This window comes from Orcinus orca, chromosome 6 (assembly GCF_937001465.1).
Source record: "Orcinus orca chromosome 6, mOrcOrc1.1, whole genome shotgun sequence".
Lineage (NCBI taxonomy): Eukaryota > Metazoa > Chordata > Mammalia > Artiodactyla > Delphinidae > Orcinus > Orcinus orca.
Genome location: NC_064564.1, coordinates 63,634,294 through 63,644,593, shown reverse-complemented (window position 1 = coordinate 63,644,593; position 10,300 = coordinate 63,634,294). Strand labels below are relative to the sequence as shown.

The following is a 10,300-nucleotide window of genomic DNA, read 5'->3' as shown; positions in this document are numbered from 1 at the left end:
GGCCCTGACCTGGGCCTAGAAATTCAGGCTTGAAATTTTGACTTTTTCTGGAAAATGTGATGCCTGGCAACTGTCTGTGGCTGGACTGAAAATACTGGTAAAGGGTTTAAGTCTCTAACGACTCTTCAAGAACAACCAGCCTGACAATGAGTAATATGCAGTTTGATGTGAAAATTAGAAAACTGGCAGACGAACCTGCAAGAGGGAAATTGGATTTCCAGAGAGACGAATGGGAGGCCATACGGCTGAATAGGGTTCACAAGATGCAAAGGCATGCAGGGGAGTTGCAATCCTTCCTCTTTCTCAGCACGCAAAATAAGTCCCTATTATTTATTTATTAACGGGTGAAAGCGAGAGTTCGGTGGTCCTGCTGTTTATGACCAAAATGGATGGATTCAATATCGAGCAATGATGTGTTCAAAACGAAGACACGTCATTAAATGTCACAGGTGTTTATTAACACATTTTCCTCCTTATTCGAACAAAACAAGCATTATTCCACCAGGTCCGTGACTCTCTTGCCTTTTCTTGTCAGGCTTTGGCAGATGCTTAGTTTCTGGGAGGCAGCGTGGTTGAAAGCAAATCTGGGAAAAGCAGAGATATCCAGGGGGATGTGAGGAGGAATGGAAAGCACCTAGATGGTAGCTTTAACACGGAGGACTCCATCTTCTGAAAGTACAAATGTGGCTTTCTGGCTCCTTCTCTTTAGATTCCCCCATCATGTCCCATTAGGTCACCCACTGGTTTCCCATCCCCTTTCTCCTCTCTTATTCATCTATTTCTCACTGCATATCACTGACATCAAGAAAAGGCTTCCATTCTCATGAACTGTGACTTCTTCTCCCCACAACAGTTGGTGGGGGAAAGTGGCAACCTTCATCTCAGGATCCTTTGAACGGCTCCATGCCCAGAGCAACTCCATGCTAAAAAGACTACACAGTTTTGAATGTTTGTGCTCCAATTGAAAGAAACCAACTTGGGAGAAACGACATAAATTCATTATTACTGCACTGAAACCTCTTTCTGCTCCAGGCAGAGAAGATAAATTACCACCCAAGTGATATAAAGTTAGTTTGAATATATTGTTGGATCAAATGTATCACAATGTCTGGAAATCTCTCCTCTTTCAAGTTGGAATTAAAGAATGGTTATCAGACCAATAATAGATGCTCTCATTTGCATACATTTCATCTCAAGGCACTTCTGAAGGTATGCAATACTCAAGTGGTTAATTGTTCTTCACACTCCTGACATATCAAATTACAGCTCAGACTAGGGAGGACCCATTGGTGATTGAGATGATTGGCAGGAGCTCACAAGGGGGGCATCTTTTAGGCCTGAAGGAGGATATAGACAACATGGGTGCTGCTAGGCCTTTTAAAGTGTTCCCACGAAGAAGGTGAACTTTGCAAAGTTTACTTAAAATAGGTTTTCTCCATGCTTTATGATTCCAAACAACTGGGCATTCAACGGTGACAAAAATGCTAGTGTTTTTTCGCTTTAATTGTCCCTTTTCATCAAAGACTTAAATTTCTTGAAATAGCCTCTAAAGTTGTCATTGATTCAACTTCCTCCCCCAGAATTCTTACTGAATAGGTCTCTGGTCTCAGAGATTGTTCTGTGGATGGAATTAATAATCAGTGTTTACTTGGTGTAATGTCAGTAGGCTGGTTTTTGAAAATCCTCCCTGATTTCTTCATAATCCCAGGGGACCTTCAAGAAAGAATATACTCCATTTTATTTACTCTGAGCCTCCCAAGCCCAGCACAGAGGCAGGCGTGGGAATGTTATGCCTTCCTTGCTGAGTAAAGAAGTAACTAGCCCATTTCCCATGGTGCCATGTTGGGCTGCACCCCACAGGCCTACAAGCCCTGTGCTTGCTCAGCTTCAAGAACAAAGAAAGAGCCCTGAGTTGGCAACAGAGACATCAATGGTTTAATTGCTAGGGAATCTTACATGTCTGAAGCAAACTCCTGATGTGACACCCCACTGTGTGTAGTGGACAGTGGGCAGGACATGGCAGCAGTCTTTGCTCCCCGGGGGGAGGGGGAGGTTACCAGGTATAGGGGGAATTGACATCAGGTTGGCTCATTGGTTACCAGGTAGTTGAGATTAGCAGAGGGACGTGCCCCTCACCACCTCTCTTATAAGCTATCACAGGGAAGATGTTCTGATCTAAAGGCTATAACAGTCGCTAGCTGGGGCAGGGGCAACTATGTAGGAAGGTCAGTCATGTGAGTAGGGTGTAGGTGAAGCGGACACTGGTCAGCAGGGGATGTACAAGGAGCAAGAGAACAGCCATCTTGGGTAGCCTGATCGTACACTCCACGCCTACATACCCTGCATGAGCCTTACAATCTTGGTCCACCCCTCTTCTGAGATATCCCTGGGGTCAGGTATGTAGAGGGGCACTGTAAACAGATAACACAAGTACAATACAGACATGAGCAGCTATAGAGTATCAACTGAAAGATAACTAGTAGGTTAGGAACAGTCGTTTGCCAGCATGTGGGCAAATTCTGGAGCCAAGCACTTACTGGGTCAATGGAGAGGGAGTCAGTGATGGCAGCATCCTGTCCAGTTTATAATGAAGGTAAGGCCACTCTGGGTTTTCACAAACGCAAAGCCACCTCCATGGTGGCAGCGGGGAGGCCCTGGCTCTAAAAGAAACATTCTGTTGGCCCAGCCAGCAGTCAGCAGTCACAGTACAGGGCTACCACCCCATGTTATGTCACACGCCATTAGTTGTGGACCCATTAGGTCTTTCCAAACAAAAAAAATTAACCCCACTTGTTGGACTTGTGTGTCCAAAAGCCAGCCTATTCTATTCCACACAGCATAGACCAGGGGGCTTGTGGGCAGTCAGTTGTACAGTAATGTTTACCGATGGGGGTCCTTCTGATATGTTGGCATGTGGGACAAAGAAGGTGGTGAGAGTCTTTCTCCCCCATGGTCAGTAGCCCCACATAGTCACAGTAACCGGGTCAATTTTTCATGGAAGTCGAGGAGGACGACAACGGCATCTCACTATAGACCCAGCAAACAGACTCATTTCACAGTGAGGCCAGTGTTGCTGCTCGGTCCTCAAACAGATTTCTTTTGCTCAGACTAGGGATGAAATGTAAGATGTCTAACAGGCACAGCACAAGGGAGATCATGACCATTAAGCAAAATATAAGCAGTATCCACATTCTGAGATGATACCACACCTGCCTGTGGTTTTTGTCCTCTTCTGCAATACAGTTCAGAAAACTCAAGTTTTCAGTAATACAGGAGCGTGTCCAAAATAACCTCTAAAATGGCCACCTAGTTTTACCTTGGATGTCAGAATCACCGCTACTCCACTTTGACTTTTGAATGCATTCCCCTCCACAATGGCCAGAGCACATGTAAATGCATATTAGACAGGCCACAAAACAGGCCACTTTGGTCAGTAAAGTTTAAGTTAAATCATGTATAAGCCAGAATGACCTCCCCATACCTCCATATGTGAAGATTTTTCCATCATTTTCCCTTCTGATTGTAAATCTTTTGATAGACCAAAGTAAATATCCCTCGAAGGGGGAATGCTGCCTGCCCTGGGTCCAGATCATGTACCTTGGTGCTAGGCCTCTTTTATGTTTGCCTAGTTAACCATGTTGGGGGAAAACTGATCAGATATTGTGAAAAAGGTCAGAGGTATGTTAATGGGGAAACATTTTATAGGCTATACATTTTATCACTTATACCAAATTGTTACACAAACATCGCATATGCGCTTTTAGCAGCAGAGTTACAGTGATACATCATGAGTAGTTATACTCTGTGACAATTTCATTAGATAATTTTCTTTCCATCCTGAACATCAGGGCGTAAGTATGGCTAACACAATAACTTTCATAAATACAGACCTCAATTAGCAGAACTAGAATTTAATATCCACTGAAACATAATATTTTTTCTCTCTAAAATCACCCTCAACTCCACCAAACACAGCCAAATAGAGACTAATTTGTTTGTAAAATGAGTTTGGTCAATTGACCACATAGGCTCTTCCAAACTGTCTGTGGTGGAACTCCTCAGAAGGAGTCTCAGACTGAATTCCCAAAATGCCTCTTAAAGCCAGGAAAGCCATGCCAAAGGCCTGCCATCAGGCTCTGCCTCCGTGGATTTCTCTCTTCTAGCGGTCCCCAAAATGTTGAGATTCCTGATTGCCAGGAGACAGTCTTTCCCATTCACCTGATAAAGCTGCTTAGAACCCAAGAGTCTCCAATTTCTGGAGAGCCAGCCAGAGAGAAAAGAAAAATGTTCAATTCTACCCACAGGTATAGTTTAACAAATTGCTGTAAGTCATAACTAACTTGAGGGGAAGGGCTTCCCTATATCTGGAAAACAGAGACCAAAGCCAGTAATATTCCAGACAAAAACCATAAAAATTCAATCAATAACCAATCTTTCTGTTAACTTTTTATGAAGCCATCAGGTATTCCATTAGGATTCTTTAATTTCTCACCCAGTTCAGCAGTATAATCTAAAATTTATCAGAGGACTGTATTTGTCATAAGGTCCTTCCTATGAATCTTCTTGAAGATGAAGTACTTTTGCAAAAGTATCAGCGTACAATAATAACTGTCTATAAATGTCTATAAATGATAAAAGACTTAAAAAGTCATGGTTAAACACCTGATTACAATGTAATCGATAAAGAAACTTGGTCACAGTAATTAGAATTATGACTGATTGTAATCTTAACCTTTAAAAACCTTAATCTCTGGCAAAAACCAAGAAGCAAATAATTGTGAACTGCTTGTCATATCAGCACTTTCTGATTGGAAAACTGATGCTTTAGTCTTCCTCTCCTAAGAAGGCAAAGCTAGGTAAACTTAGACCCACCCAGCAATTAATGTTCCAATATTTTATCCTATTTGAAATGACCCAGATAGTCAATGAATTTTCTTCATTTAACTTAGTTTAGTTTCAAGTTACCAAAACCTGATAGATATTCCCAAAACATAATTATGCCTATAGAGTTTGCCTAAAAGTTCCTATTTCATTTACATTTACTTAAAATTTCATCATATCAAATTATTTTCCTTGCTGAAAAATTTGCAACAAATATAACAAGGTCTTATTTGACCTCTAGTAAACCTAGGTCCAACAGAAGTGTTATACTTAACACTGATGACTCTGAAGACATGTCTATATTAAATTAAACCAACAAGCTTAAGTAGCTTCAATACCCGATGTCAATTCAGTACTGAATATCTCCCGTATCACGTGAACCTGAAATTCATTCAGGACTGTTTCTTTTATATTTTGGAGAATTATTTTATATTTCTGAGAATTTATATAAGCACTTAGTTTATTTTAAGCCAATTAAACAGAGCTCATCCACAAACCAATCTTGGCAATGCCATTTGGAGGCAGAGACACCTTATATTTATAAGGTACATATAGACATACATGTATCTACATAGACACACAATTTTCCTGCTAGACTTTAAAAGGCCTCTTTTTTTTATTTTTAAACTCTCAGGGATTAAAGTTCCTGAGGAAGCCCAGGCACTCCCTCTAAGGACATATTCAAAAACCAGTTTTAGAATGTCAAAGGAGTCCCATCTTGGCCATTTTCAGGGATTTTTTTCAGTTTCTAAATAGCTAATTCAGTTTAAACAAACAACAGTAATAGAAAACAGTACATCTCATTCATTCACATGCCTCACTTTCAGGGGAACAAGGATCAGCATGCAAGTTAATCTTTGCCTCAGCTGTTAGCTAAGCCTCTGTGGTCTTTCTTAATATACAAAGCAATGGCCAATAACACCCAAAGCAATCTACAGATTTAATGCAATCCCTATCAAATTACCCATGACATTTTTCACAGAACTATGGCAAATAATTCTAAAATTTATATGGAACCACAAAGACCCTGAATTGCCAAGCCATCGTGAGTAAAAAGAACAAAGTTGGATGTATAACCCTCCCAGACTTCAGACAACACCATAAAGCTACAGTAACCAAAACAGTGTGGTATTGGCACAAAAAAGACATATGGATCAATGGGACAGAATAGAGAGCCCAGAAATAAACCCACACACCTACAGTCAATTAATCTTCAACAAAGGAGGCAAGAATATACAATGGGGAAAAGAAAATCCCTTCAGCAAGTGGTGCTCGGAAAGCTGGACATCTGCATGTAAATCAGTGAAATTAGAACACTCCCTCACGCCATACACAAAAATAAACTCAAAATGGCTTAAAGACTTAAATATAAGACAGCGCACCATAAAACTCCAATAAGAGAACATAGGGAAAACATTCTCTGTCATAAATTGTAGCAGTGTTTTCTTAGGTCAGTCTCCCAAGGCAATAGAAATAAAAGCAAAAATAAACAAATGGGACCTAATCAAACTTACAAGCTTTTGTACAGCAAAGGAAACCATAAACAATACAAAAAGACAACCTATGAACTGGGAGAAAATATTTGCAAATGATGTGACTGACAAAAGCTTAAGTTCCAAAATATACAAACAGCTCACACAACTCAGTAACAAAAAAACAACCCAATCAAAAAATGGACAGAAGACCTAAATAGACATTTCTTCAAAGAAGACATACAGGTGGCCAATAAGCACATGAAATGATTCTCAACATTGCTAATTATTAGAGAAATGCAAATCAAAACTACAAGGTATCACCTCACACTGGTCAGAATGGCCATCATCAAAAAGTTTACAAATAGTAAATGCTGGTGAGGGTGTGGAGAGAAGGGAATCCTCCTGCACTGTTGGTGGGAATGTAAATTGGTGCAGCCACTATGGAAAACAGCATGGAGATTCCTTAAAAAACTAAAAATAGAGTTACCGTATGAGCCCACTCCTGGGCATATAAACAGACAAAACTATAATTCAAAACAACACATGTACCTAATGTTCACAGCAGCACTATTTATGATAGTCAAGACATGGAAGCAACCTAAATGTCCACTGACAGATGAACAGATAAAAAGATGTTTTATATTTTATATATATATATATATATATATATATAAACACACACACACACACAAATGGAATATTACTCAGCCATAAATGAAATAATGCCATTTGCAGCAACATAGGTGGACCTAGAGACTATCATACTAAGTGAGGTAAGTCAGACAAAGAAAAACAAATAACATATGATATCACTTATATGTGGAATCTAAAATATTATACAAATGAACTTATTTATAAAACAGAAACAGACTCACAGACACAGAAAACAAACTTATGGTTACCAAAGGAGAAGGGGGGAGGGGTAAATTAGGAGTTTGGGATTAGCAGATACAAACTACTATGTATCAGATAAACAACAAGGTCCTACAGTATAGCACAGGGAAATACATTCAATATCTTGTAATAAACTATAATGGGTAAGAATATGAAAAAGGATATATATATGTATAACTGAATCACTTTGCTGTACACCAGAAACTAACACATTGAAAATTAACTACACTGGTGTTCCCTGGTGGCGCAGTGGTTAAGAATCCGCCTGCCAATGCATGGCAAACGGGTACGAGCCCTGGTCCAGGAAGATCCCACATGCCGCGGAGCAACTAAGCCCGTGCACCACAACTACTGAGCCTGCGCTCTAGAGCCCGTGAGACACAACAAGAGAAGCCACCGCAATGAGAAGCCCGCGCACCGCAGCGACGACCCAACGCAGTCAAAAAGAAAATAAATAAAATAAATAAATTTTTAAAAAAAGAAAAGAAAGTAAACTACACTTCAGTTAAAAAAGAAAAAAAGGAGCAACAGCCAGCCCACAGCTGTGGCCACTGTTTTCCCACTAAAACGGCGGCCAATATCTCCACAACAGCCTTGGGGTGTCTGTGAGAGTTCTGTGAACTCTCTTGGTGGCCCCCATTCATCAAGGACAGCCACTACAGGGCCCCGCATACTAGTGCACGGCCCCCCCGGGATTTCTGCCGCAACTTTCGAGATTACCCCTGCAACTTCCAAGCCCCATTCCCCACCCTTACTTCCCAACATCTCTGAGCTCACGGGAGTTTCCTCAGTCTCCTGGCTGCTCCTCCAGTTGTGAGGCTGCACCCCGCGGGCCTGCTAGGCCTGTGTTTGCCCAGCCTCAAGACCAAAGTAAGAGCCCGGAATCGGCGACAGAGACGTAACGCTTTAATGGATGGGGGAGCTTACATGTCTGAAGCGAAGTCCTGGAGCGACATCCCACCACGAGCGGCAGAGAGTGGCGGGCAGAACCTGGCGGCAGGCTCCGCCCACCACGAGCGGCAGAGAGCTGCGGGCAGAACCTGGCGGCAGGCTCCCACAATGAGGTGCGGCGGGAGGTTACCAGTTACAGGGGAAATTGACGTCAGGTTAGCTCATTGGTTACCAAGGAAACTAGCAAAGGGGCACGCCCCTCACGCCCCTCACGCCCCTCACAGCCCCCTCTGATAAGCTCTCATGGTGGAGGGTTTTTTCTTCCTTAAAGCAGAAATGTGTTTATTAGGCACCCTTTTTCCTCACAGAGGAGCAAGACCCACGATAGAAGTGCCTGCAAAATCTCTCGAGGTTGCAGGAATCTCTCAGAAGATTCCAGAGAATGTAGGTGCTGACTGGCCACCACCCCAAGAAGAACACCATTTGGCTGGAGCATGACTGCTGGAGCGGCATGACGCGGAGTTAGCTCCTGGACTCCACAAACACTGAGGAGTGAAGGGGGGCGGGGGGCCGGGCCCCGGGACAGCCATCCGAACACCGGCAGCTGCAGAAGCCTTCACAGCTGATGCATATCACCTGCCTGAGCCAGCAAGGAGAGGAGAGGAGGGGAGGGGAGGGGGAGGGAGAGTGCCGGCTCCCGGGAAGACCCTCACCCGGGCCAGGTCCAAGGGCCCTCCCCAAATCTGCAGGCTCCCCTTGGTGCTGACTCAGTCCCACGAGTAGGGGTTTCTAAAGACCCTAAAGACCTGGGAGTTCCTGCGTTCCTTCGGCAGTGTGACCTCCTGGTGGCTCTGGGCTGCGTCTGTATCTTCAGGGCAGGGTGGAATTGGCACTGCCCATCACCTGGCTGTTGGCGGTGGCTCATGGGGGGATGACATCGTAAACTCCTTAAGGATGGGCCTCTGTGCATCAGGGTCATCTCAGATGTTCTGATCTCAAGGTTAGAACAATCAGCAGCTGGGGCAGGGAAAAGTATGTAGGAGGGTCAGTCACGTGAGTAGGGTGTAGGTGAAGCAGACACTGGTCAGGCAGGGGGTGTACAGAGAGCATGAGAACAGCCATCTTGAGTGGCCTGATCATACATGCCATTCTTCTTATAGTTCTTAATATCATCCACACAGCTGTAGCGTATTCTGTAGATACACTGATGCTGAGCTGACGTGAACGCCAGCCCCATTAGGCGCTTTGAGCTTCAAGTGAGAGACACACCAGATTACCATTTGTCAAGTGGGTTTCCTGCAAGGGTATGTGAGGTGTCATTGGAGGTCATCTTTGAGATGCAGTCACCTCTGTGGCATAGACAGTGTCACCAAATGTTCTGTGTGTAACCCTGTACTTGAGGCCTCCCTCAGATTAGTGACACGTGGCTATGCGTGGCCAATGGACTGTGAGAGAAAGTGGTAGGTGTTATTTCCCAGCAGAGGCAGTTGAGACCCAGTGTCCCCAACTCCAACTTTTTCTGTCTGTTTCATGGGGACCTTGGAGACCACAGTTTTAGACTGTTTCATTCTAATAGGATGGACACTTCATGAGCCTGGATTCCCCAGTGAGTGGTGAGCAATTTCCCCACCGACTGCATGAGAATTACAATGTGAGAGAAAAATAAATCTGTGTTGTGTTAGGTCACCAAGGTAGAGTTAATTCGTTATCCTAGGGAATTCTGACAAATACATCCCCAGCAGATTTCCCCTTCCATCTCATTGGCCAAACATAAGTTATATGGTCACTCATAACTGCAAGAAAAGCTAGGAAAAATGGGAAGAGGATTGCTAATTTGGCTTAAATGAATCATGGCCTGCCCTCTGGGGCTGTTTCACCCCAGACAAAAGTTGGGGTTCTGTGACAAGGAGGGAGTGAGGGAGACATTGGGTAGGCACTCTCACTGTCTTCCAAATCACCAGACGCCATTCAGCCTAAACAAGGAAAAAGCTAAAGCCGTAAAGGTAGTAGCGGATACCCGGGTATTTCTGTAATCCTGCGTCTCAGATGAAGTGTCCCAGAAAAGTCTGATCCCAAGTGGCTCCTTCTCTGAGCTGTCAAGATACCTGGTTAAGTGACAGTTCAGCAACCTCTGCCTCCTACCTTCTGCTTCCCACCAC

At 43.4% G+C, this 10,300-nt stretch overlaps 1 long non-coding RNA gene across 1 annotated transcript; it reads right to left on the bottom strand.

Moving 5' to 3' along the window:
- Nucleotides 1-1,512: 1,512 nt before the first annotated feature.
- On the bottom strand, nucleotides 1,513-8,295 carry LOC125964769 (uncharacterized). Its single transcript, XR_007478038.1, has 3 exons — nucleotides 8,178-8,295; nucleotides 2,340-2,411; nucleotides 1,513-1,713 (listed from the first exon to the last, which is right to left on the bottom strand). It is a non-coding gene; the product is annotated as an uncharacterized LOC125964769 (long non-coding RNA).
- Nucleotides 8,296-10,300: the final 2,005 nt, after the last annotated feature.